Consider the following 8437-nt stretch of genomic DNA (forward strand, 5'->3'; position numbering starts at 1 on the left):
AGAAGCAGCCCCTTTTCATTCTCTTCTAGAAGGTGGTTGCTGCATTTTTAGAGCAAGATACAGCTGCCTGCTGTACCCTTGCTGGAGCCCTGCCAGAGCCTACTTTTCCCTCAAGAAACATGTGGTTGTTATACATCCGTCTATTTTGCCTCGCTGCTCCCTTCATCTCAAGGGCAACTGCTCTCTGCAGATCACTTGTACCCTCCCAAACTGAGCTTGGGATAATGGCCCCGTGGATGCCATGTGTCTTAATCTGATTGCCAATGTCAACTCAAAGGAATGTGCTCCCCTAAAAGTCTTCTAATTTAAGTGCACTGAGGCTTTTGCACTAGTCTAGTTAACTAGCACCCAGGCTTGTGATCTGCTTAGGCTTATGTTTCACAGGTACAGCTAGAATTCTGAAATATTTTAAACCATATGCCTGTTTGCCTCAAAGAAGAGGCTCTGTTTTTTAAATTTCATTTAATCCTTTCTGGTTTTACACTTTAAGGCAGTGGATTCTCAGCTGCTGCAAAAGCATTGAAATTAGAGTCCAGATTAACCACAGACTTCAAGAATAGTATCAACGTCGAAAGTGGTTTTGAATGGGATGTGGGTGTTTACTAGGAATGTTCTGCTGCACAAAACCCACTCTGGGGCTGGACAGGGACTGAGTTAATAAAGGAGTGAGCCAAAAGGATCAGGGAATACTGTAGGCTCATGTGTCCAGTGCTTGTGGTCACAGTTTATTTGCCAGAAAAAATGTGAATAGGAAGTGGCCACCCCGAAGAGAGATCTTGTGTGTTGTCCATATTTTTCCACAGAGCCAGTGGAGTTACCTGGCAGGGTTATGTGAGTGTGGCCAGTGGACAGAGTGACAGCTTTCTGATGTGCTTTCCCACCTTCCTGTAACTGCAGCTCATGGAATTCCAGAGATAAGGATTTACAAAGATAAACCTTTAATGAATGGATGTGTTTAATGGATGGAGCCACTCCTGACACAAGGCTTTGGTGAAAAGGAACTGGTATATCTGTTTCATCAGGAAATGATTCTTAGATCTAGGTTAGAGATTTGGATCAACGTTGGGAAGGAGGAGGTTAAGGGACAGGGTGGGTGCAGCCAGGTTTGGTGTCCTGACCCAGTCATGTGGGAATGGAGCCCACACTAGAACTAGTCCACTAGTCCACTAGAACTGCTCTAGTGGAATTTAGAGAAGGCTGTTAATTTCCTCTTATCCTTTCTCCTACATTTCTTTTTCTGTTCTTTACTTTCTTTGTGGCTAGACCTGGGCAGGTAAATAATAACTTTTGTTTCAAGAGTGCTGTTTGCTGCAGGAAAATCACTCCACCTTTAATTTGTACTCTAGATAGAATAAACTCATCTTCCAGTCATAATTTTTGAAGTCAGTGCATGTGAGAAACCAAGGCAAAGCCACTCTGAGTGTGGATTTGCTGCTGAGAGTTGGAGGCTTTTTCTTGCTGCCCTGACCTAGACTTTGGCTGTTGACCAAGCCCTGAGCAACCTGGTCTTGTGAAAGTTATCCTTGGCCATGGCAGGGGTTTGGAATGAAATTATCTTTAAGGTCCCTTCGAAACCAAGCTGCTCTGTGATTCTGTGAAAGTCTCTGTCAGTACTTAAACTCTGAGGGGGCTTCCCAGCACCTCTTGGTAATTTTATTGCTCATGTAATTTTGATCATGCCCGTATAGCACCAAAAAGTATACACATTTACTAAAAATATTAACAAAAAACTCTAAAAAAACAAAAACAAAACTAAGCCAAGCAAACCCTCTCTCTCTCTCTCAAGCCTGAAGTTCAGTGGAAACATTTCTGATGCTTTCTGTTTAATAGAATAAAGATGTGCACTAAAATGCAATTGGATTTATGACAGAATGACCCTCTGTTCATTTAGCATTTCCAGGAGAGCAGCAGCCTTTGGCATTCTCTTCCCAGCTTCCTGAAAGGTGTTGCAGCTCTGCCTCAGAGGTCTCATATCCAGGATAACAGTGATTTACCTTATTTACTCAGAGCTGACATCCCCTTTAGTATACTGCTCCTTCACTTAGTCAGCTCCATGGGTGCCAGATATTGTTCTCCTGCAGGAAGCTCTTCCTGGAATTCTGCAGCAAACCAAAGGCTGAGAGAGTGGGAAAATGAAAATAAGGTCAACTTTCCCTTAGGACTAGAGAACAGAAGAAATACACAGGCACCATTTGAGACCTCCTTCCCAGAAAAATAGAAGCCACAAATACAGCCAGATTACACAAACTGATTCCAGTACACAGCTAGTTCTTACCATTCCTTTATTTCCCTGGGATGAATTTCACCTAACCAGTGTTTTAAAGGAAAAAAATAAAGTGATTTATGTCCAGTAAACATGAATTCAGAGATTTCTTCTGATTTTAGTACGCAGAAATATTAATATGTACTGAGTATTACTCAATATAACCAAGAATTTACAAAATCAGGGGCACAGCAGATAACTTGTGTAAGGCAGAAGTAGCATTATTTTTTGTTCTAAGAATTGCACTTTTAGTCCAACTTCAAATAAGCAAATATTCCTGGCAGGTCTTAACACCCTCTTTGATGTGCAGGGAAAATGTGAGGCATCCCTGAGAAAGTCCCATAGTTTGAGCCTTGCTGAACATGCATCAGTGACAGGCTGAAAGCATATATATATATATATATATATATATATATATATATATATATATATATATATATATATATTTAGGGTATTTATAGTTCCTTTCACCCCACTTGGCCCCAGTTTCCAGAAATTATGAATCATCATTTTTGATAAAACAGAAAATAGAAGCAGCAAGGAAAAATAATTTGTCCATATTTCCTAGGAATTGTTGCTGAGTGTAGGTTTGTCAAACACATCTCCTCTTCACATCTATCTTCACTTTCTCAAAGAGGGCCAGGAGAGAGCTTTGGGTCTGCTTTTTAAGATACAGAGGTTACTGACAAATTGCAGAATGGTGATAAAAAACCAAGATGATGATGAGGAGGACAGGAATACTGCAGAGTTTGGGCAATAAAAAGAGACAGAGCTGAAAAGTTACCAAGGAATGTTTCAGAGAAACAAAGGATGTGGTCTTGGGGTCTCCAGAGAGCACAGTTATTTTATTATATTCTGTTCCTATTATCACTTTTGTTTCATTCCAGGGAGATTTTCAGCAACTTAAGGAATAGATTTTGGGGCCAGCTATGCGTGCACACAACCCCTTTTGAATTCCACTGGAGTTATTTGTGGGTAACAGAAGGCAAAATGTGGCCTTTGGTGGATGATTTCTGTAGCCAGCTTGTAGTGTCAATATATCCACACAAAAATGCAACTATCCAAAAGTGACTGCTTTAACCTCTCATTAACATGAAAGGCCCTGGAAGTGATGGGGATGTGTTACTTACATTTCTTGCCTTAATAACTCAGAATTTGAGGCCATTTCTCTCCCTTATGTGTCATAATCATAACTTTTTTATTTTTTTTTATTCACTGAACAAGCAAGCACGCACAGTCCCTGTAAAACAGCCTCTAGATCCCCTGTCAGGTACTGTTCCAATTTTACGGCAAATTTCCTGTTTTATGGATTCTTTTCTGAAGAACTCCACATGGTATTTCCAAATAATATGAACTTTCCTTTAAAACATAAGAAATTGCTGACCTGTAAGTTGTATTTTGCTGTAGTCCTGAGTTTGTCTTTGTTTTTGATCTCAACATTTGTTGTTATTACTTCCTAAATGTTTTATTTCCATTTTATGTGTTTCTTAGTAGAGCTGTTATTTTGGAGTTTCTTAAAAAAAATAAATATTTTATTGTGTTTGTCTAATTATATAGATGTTCTTCAGATATGAGAATAAATCTTATTTACAAACCTCTCCCTCTGCTCAGGCTGTAGTTGAAACACATGTACAGGATATCACAATTTGAAGTGTGCAAGGCATTTGTGTTTTAATTAGAATCTTAGAGGAGAAACTTGTTCACATGAATTACTGGCTGGATTTTTAGCAGGTTGTATAAATGGTGACAAATTACATCTTTGTATTCAGGGAGAGTGTGGAGTTACTTGGTGAAAATCACTACATATGTTAAATCTTTTCAGTGTCTGCTATAAATATTGAAGATATGTGGGTATGAAATTATATGAGCGAAAACGACCCAAGAGTAATTAAAATATTTGATCTGCTTCTGTTTGCTGCAAAAAGGGAAAAAAAAAACCCCTGATTTTTAAGCTGTCTTTAAAAGAAAAAGAAAATGAGGAGAAGTAACTTCCTCTTACAGCATCAACATTTGTGGTGAAATAGGGCATGGCAGATAAGGTTCAAAGCAGTTAAGGGAAATCCTTGCAAACCCTGAAGGGCAGCACTTAGTTCATACTCTGATTTCAGTGGTGAGGTACATGGGACATTTTCCCTGTAAACACATGGATTTATCCCAGTGATTTTTGTGTATATTTATTCTCTACATTTGCTTTATGTACGTATTTATTTTACACAAGAATCTGTCTTGCTGAAAATACTTAAAATTTTACTCCTCAAATAAGAGATACTGCTGAAGGTGGTTCTTGCAGGTGATATGCTAAAATTTTAGGGTTATGAAGGTCTGTGATGTCATATTAACTTGAACTAGAGCATTGGAGGACTGTGGTTTTCCACCAAAAAAATTGTCTGTATGTTTGGTGCAGCCAGAGAAATGAAAACTGCTGGCAAGAAAGCGGCTTTTGAGAAAAATGGAGAGTTTTTGGATTCAGTGGAATCTGCAGAGGACACTGTGTAGTTATTGGTGAACCCATGCTTGGAAAAATACCCCAATATGCCTGTCTCGAGTACAAGTGCTCATCTTCAAAAATGACACCTCTATTAAATTAACTTGTTTCTGCCAGCCTCTTGTTTACTTAGGGCTGCTTTCACTGTTCCATAAAATGCCAATAATGGAGATGACTTACGTCATCTCCTTTGACATGTGCTCTTTGATGTGTTTTTATCCCATATGTACAAGAAGGGATTTAGGTCTTGTGATTAGCTCAAAAGACTTGAGTTTTGCTTTTGTCTTGCAAGTCCTTATGACCTCCAGCTTCCATGGTGCTGGATATTTTCAGAAGCAAATTGAAAAGTAATAGCAGGTACTTGCTGGGAGCCAGTTTTGGTATGCAAGTGTACATGCACCTATAGATATGGAATTATATATATGTATATATATAAATAAATATATGTATAAATATATATAAATATATTAATAATATATTATTATATTATATAAAATATAAATAAGTATAAATATATTATCTGCTTTTAGTTTTTCTAGCAAGGTGGTTGTGATATTAAAATAGTAAATATCCTTAAAGATTAATTTAATCCCTACAAAGATGCTAAAGGTTCAGACAAACAGTGATACGACTCTTGAAGAAAATGGAAATTAGTTTAATTTCTAGGCATAAACTCAACAAGAGTTTCCACTGGTAAACTTTTATGGGAGCTGTTCCCAGGGCTTTTGGAAAACTTTAGGCAGCAAATCTCAACTGCTTTAGCTCTCTTTTGAATAATTCTTGCTGTGCTGAAGTGCAGCATGCCCCATGTGTGGAGTTAGCTGTGAGTACATGGAAATTTACTTTGCTTATAATACATTAGTTTTTCTAAGTTCACTCTGGTCTCTCAGCTTCTCTAGACTTCCCCTGGTCTGAGGGAGTGCTCTTAGTGAGGAGTAAAACTTAAGACAGTGTTTTGCCTGTGCCCTAAAAAATCTTCGGTAGTAGTAGTGACATATTGTTTAATATCAAATGAAATTTCAACAGGGACAATCTTTTCTTCATTTAAGCAACCTCACCTTGAGAGCAAAGGAGTTTGCCAAAATATGGATAATGGTTTAATGCCATGGGCAGTGGAGGGTGGGCAGCAGCCTCCAGTGCACACCCTGGACACACCCAGGGATTAGAGCAAAGAACTTTTTGACTGTAGGAGGCACTGAATTAATCCCAACACCAAAGGGATCTTTCTAGTTTACTCTCTCTTTTTAACTTATTGATCAGTTTGTTCTTGTAAACCTACTTAATGATTCTTGGTAAACCTATTTAGCAGTTCTTTTACCTTTTGCTTCTGATAAGCTTGCCCTCTGTGTTTTCAGCAAGTTTTTTCTTCCACTATTTAGGAATGTTTCCCCACATTCAGGAGCTACATTAGGGAGTCAAGTGCATTTATTTCAGTATTTACTCAGGAATTACCAAAATTTAAAATGCAGCACTCAGCAATAGCTCTAGGAGAAAAATGGAGTTAAAACTGGGAATAACAAGTACCCTTCTACTGTCTGAGGTTCTGTAGGTGTCACTCTGTGAGGTAGTATTATTTATTGTGGATAAATAACTCCTGAATATTTCCATAGCAATTCCCATTGATTTGAATGGGTTGCTTGACTCTGCTTTTCTGCTCTCTGGTTTGAGCATTTACAGACAATCTTGGCAAAGCCCCTCTCCCTACACTGGCTCCTCTATGAACATCTCCCTCCAGATATCATGCAGAGCAGGAAAAAAATTGGTGCCTGGGTTTGTTTGTTGTGGTTTGGGTCCCACCGCCACTTGCGCTGAGCCGAGACAGGAGGTTCGTCACTTTTTGAGCGCCAGGAGAAAGGAAGCTGCTGCTGCGGGGAAATCCGGGAGCTTCCTCTTCCTGCTGGTCAGCCTCTTTCTTCCTGAGGTTGGCCCCTTTCCCAATGGGCTGCTAAGAGCCCAAAGCTCACTGGCTGAAATCCTGGCCTAATTAAAACTGGTGCCAAACCTCCCATTGACTTCACGGCTCTCGCCCAACGCGTCATCGCGTCCAAGGGCCGCCTCACTCCATTGTTTATGGGATTGTTCCGATGGCTTTTCTTGGGCGACGCTCAAACGGCTCACAGCTCTCCTCCCCTGCGGACAGGCAGCCGGCTCCAAACCGAGTTCATCATCAGGCAGCATTTTATCAGTTTTAGCACAATATCTTCGTAAATTAGGCCAAAACAAGTCCCAGATTCTCAGTGGTTCCTCCGTAGCTGCAGTCTGGAAGTGTGAACTTTTCTGGATTTATTTTGCTTTGCTTGTGCAGAGAGTCTGGGAGATCCCTGTGTGATGCCTCCTGCACTGTAATTACACACATGCAAATTTTGGCAAGGGGAATACATTAAAGACCAGTGGAAGTGCTAGGAGGATAGAAAAGGAAAGGGTTGAGTCCAGGAAGTATCAGATGCAGCTTTGACAGAACAAAAAGTATCCCAGTTCTCATTTAGTACAATACAGAGGCAATGTTCATGCTGATGTAAGAATTTTGTAGGATTTTACTTGGAGTTGTTGGTGTGAAAAGTAGTTAAAAGAAACTTGAATAAATTCATTATTAATAACTGAAAAAGTATGTTGGTTTCTTAGAGTGTTCTTTTTTTCCCCTTTGACTTTCATAATATATCCTTGTTGGTTTTGCTTTGGTTTCTTTTGGTAAGGAAAAAGGGCCTTTTCATTTGATTAAGCCATCTACTTGAACTTGTTTGGTGCCATGTGTTATAAAAACAAAAGCAGATATAAACATAAAACAAATGATTAAGCAAGCGAAAAGAATCCTGAAATGAAATATTCAGAGTTGATTTGTGAGTGGGTCACTCTGTGGTCCCTCTGACCTCAAACACAACATCAAAACACGTTCTTGAAAACCGCTGGAAAGTAAATAGTGCTCTTGGCTAGTGATGGTGAGGGATTGGGTCCTGCCCATGTCCTGAATACCTATGCTGACCTCTGCAGATCCCTTGTATTTCCAGGTCCTCCTTCCAGGAAAACGATTTGTAAACCATTCAGGAAGTGCTTTTAAACTCTCAGCATTTGTTTCCTACAGCTGCTTTAGCAAAGATGGGAGAGAGAGGTGTTTGATGTGGAGCATTTGATCTGCATCAGGAGCTGTGTGCTGAGACCTGTACAAGGAGTGCTCCCAAAAGAGATAAGAGCAGGTCCTGTCTTCCTGGAGGGTGAGGATCTCTGATGCAATTGATGGACTTGGAGATGTGCAGGAATGGTAGTGCCCATGGTACAAACCACCAGCCCATTTGAGAGCTGTGATTTCTGTGTAGGAAAGCATGAAATACCTTTATTTTATATAAAATAAATCCCTTTATTTATATAATCACTTACTCCTGGTCCTACAGGATGAATCTGAGTATGCAACAGCTTTTGTTTTGCAGATTTTTGAATTTTATAGTGCAAAAAAGCAGGAGAAAGGAGACCGTGAAGCATCAGGAATTCCCCTGAAAATGAGCTTCTTATCACCTTTAAAAAAATAGGCAAGTGAGAGAAATAATTTCATAGATTTAATAAACTGTTCAAAGTCTCCTGCAGGACCTCTCATACTATACATGTTTTTCATTGTTCTTTAATGAGTAAATGACCCGTTAATGTGCACAAGAACATATCAGAAGCACATGGCAGTGAAGTAGCTTGGGTGGTAGTAG

General features: G+C 39.5%; 1 long non-coding RNA gene across 4 annotated transcripts in view; it reads left to right on the top strand.

The window, feature by feature from the left end:
• Positions 1-8437, top strand: part of LOC111932339 (uncharacterized) — a 105401-nt gene that overhangs the window by 40001 nt on the left and 56963 nt on the right. The window lies entirely within an intron of this gene.

Source organism: Cyanistes caeruleus, chromosome 7, assembly GCF_971803275.1.
Source record: "Cyanistes caeruleus chromosome 7, bCyaCae1.hap1.1, whole genome shotgun sequence".
Taxonomy (NCBI): Eukaryota; Metazoa; Chordata; class Aves; order Passeriformes; family Paridae; genus Cyanistes; species Cyanistes caeruleus.